We start from the raw sequence: 2,745 nt of genomic DNA, 5'->3' as shown, positions 1-2,745 counted from the left end.
TGGGGCGCAGGGGGGCGATGGGGTTCGTTCCCCCGATCCGATCTGGATCGGGGAGGAGGGGGGAGAGCGAGTGGGGGGGGCGAGTGGGGAGAGTGGAGTGGCGGACCGGCTAGGGTTCCGGTCGGGGTGGGGGGTTAAGGGGAGGCCGGCTGGGCCAGGTGGGTCGGCCTGGCCGGTGAGCTGGGCCGTCTGGCCCAGTTGGCCAGGGGGCCTTTTTTTTCCTTTTAGTTTAGTTTTGTCTTTTGCTTTTGTATTTTTTTTTCTTTAATTTATTTTCTTTAACTGTTTTTATTTAATTTAGAACATTTAGGTATTTTATAAAAATGGGTTTGTTGCACCATAATTAACTTTGTAATATTTGACAACCACCGAACATTTTAGTTTTAATTTTTGAAAACTTTTATTGTTATTATTAATTTGAATTTAAATTTCGAACGGTTCAGAATTATTGTGAGGATAGCAACAGTAATTGAGGTGATGTGGCATCATTAGCGGAGGGTTACTGTGGCTTAATTATCCGGGCGTCACAAAACCTGAGATGCATGTACCTCAATTGGGATGTTTTCCGGTGTACATTCAGATGGCTTTTGGCATAGCGGACACCAAAACCAACCTCCGAGGAATACATATTGTAGAACTCGTAGCCTTCTTCAACAGAATCAAAATTAGTCCCAATCGATGGATTGACAACATTTCCTGATATTTTATCGACATATGCACGGACACAAGCTTCAAGGGCAGGCATCCTTGAAGGGCTCGGTTCCCTCTCATCCGCTGCCTTCCCAACTTTGACCCTGCAAGCAATTGCACACAAAGCAGTCAGAAATCAAGTTCAACGAGGAACAACAAATTAAGTGGTGACGATGGGTTTTACCGCCCAATACATGAAACGGGGGATGGATATGGCGCTCCAAAACACTTGGTGTTATACATAAAAAATCAACGAATAGTCGTGGGAACATAATTACCGAACATATATATGTGGCTATACAATTATCAGGAACAGATTCAGAAAATCTTCATTTCAACAAACAAAAAAACGGAAGATGGCGGCCTCCATCGAGTGTGCAAAAATCATCCATTTTTATGAACTGATGCATTAGCCATGACATAACATGTTTTTTCTTTTTAATCTAAATATGATCGTTCCTAGCGCGCTGCCCTCCCATGTTGCTACTACAATATCATTATTTCTTCAGGTTTTTTGCAATGCTCATATTGGTGACTAATTTCAGTTTGGATGAACAACATTTGGAACAAAACTATCAACAAAAATTGATAAGCATATATTTTAGGGAAAAAATCACCAACAAAAAACGAAACAGTTTCATGCTGGTAAATAACAAAATCACCTCCTGGTCCAAGAAGATTGATTTGCATTGGTTACTCCCTCGCCCTCCTCGTCTGCATCCTGTTCCGCGGCATCAGACGCAATATTTGAATCACCTATCTCGCATGAATCACTCATCCCTTCGCCGCCAAGATCATACGAGCCGCACCCCCTCCCTCCCTCCTAGTGCGCAATTAATGTTTCACCAATATTCTCGTCCCCTTCGTAATCCATGCGGCTTCCAGCTGGTCCTATCTGCACAGAAGAAATTAGGTCCTCCTCCGCATCGCCAGTTCCACTCGTGTTACCCTCAGCCAGGTGTGCGCCGGCAACTAGATCTCTTAAGACAACCCCGGCACCGAAACACGATACGAGTCTGCACAGAGAAATGAGAACCACTCAGATCTGATTTTAGAAGAACAAGACGGGAGAAAACTTCAATCCAAATCGACTTCCAGCTCCAATCCAAACCCACCAGCAAGAAACTAGGCGAGAAATAGGATTTTTTTTTTCCAGAAGATTACCCTGCTCTAGATTCCTCGAAGAAGAAATCCATGCCATCCATGGCGAGAATCGGCATGGTGGGGTAGGTATGTTCTGCTTCTTGCTCGACTGCCCAAACACAACCACACACCACTTAATTAATGAGAGTCACTATCATTGAACGGGCCAGTAGATACATTTATTTTCCATACCAAATACCTGAGACAGCCCGTGTAGTGGGCCATATTCAAAGCCACCCAGAAGGAACAGCTGTTCTCGCGAGATAGCTGCGAAATTGTAGGCCCACGTAAAAATCCTGAACAGGAGCAGGCGGCACCGATGTATATCTACCAAAATAAAAGGCGTATATAGTAGAAAGGGCAGAGACCACACATCACGTCGCCAGAATGAGTGACGGAGATAGCGGCCTCCATGCAGCTCGTCCTCTAAAACGCCCTTCTCCTTATATATGTACTAGATTAATAAAAAAAGTGCTAATATTTTCAGCATAATTCCCTTCAATTTGTGGCGGACTAGAATATTTGGACTTCGAAACCACTTCCAACTTAGAGGGTGCTTGGATACAAGGGACTATTTTTAGTCTGACTAAAAATAGTCTCTTTTAGAGGCTAAAGTTCCAAGCACCCTTGACTAAAGAGAGGCTAGGACTAGTCTTGAGGCTAAAATCTTTTAGTCATGGGAAACCTACTAAAATATGTATTAGCTCTCTCTCTCCTCATTTAATTCCTCTCCTTAGTTCTGGATTGGAGGGTTTGGAGGATAATAAATGCTCAATAACTAGATTTTAGTCTCTTTAGTATTTGGATCCAAGCATGGGTGAGACTAGCAAGTTTTAGTCCCACTACTTTTAGTCATGGGACTAAAACGTATCCAAGCATGTTCTTAGAATGGATGTGTTTGAATCAATTGGT

The 2,745-nt window shown here is 43.3% G+C and overlaps 1 long non-coding RNA gene across 1 annotated transcript; it reads right to left on the bottom strand.

Annotated features, from left to right (window-relative positions):
* Window positions 1-545: 545 nt before the first annotated feature.
* Window positions 546-1,977, bottom strand: LOC119288774. The gene is made up of 3 exons (XR_005141279.1): window positions 1,855-1,977; window positions 1,353-1,706; window positions 546-794 (listed from the first exon to the last, which is right to left on the bottom strand). It is a non-coding gene; the product is annotated as an uncharacterized LOC119288774 (long non-coding RNA).
* Between the last annotated feature and the right edge of the window lie 768 nt (window positions 1,978-2,745).

This window comes from Triticum dicoccoides, chromosome 4A (genome assembly GCF_002162155.2).
Source record: "Triticum dicoccoides isolate Atlit2015 ecotype Zavitan chromosome 4A, WEW_v2.0, whole genome shotgun sequence".
Classification (NCBI taxonomy): Eukaryota; Viridiplantae; Streptophyta; class Magnoliopsida; order Poales; family Poaceae; genus Triticum; species Triticum dicoccoides.
Note: the sequence above shows the minus strand (reverse complement) of the source record. Positions and strands in the feature narration are given on the sequence as shown.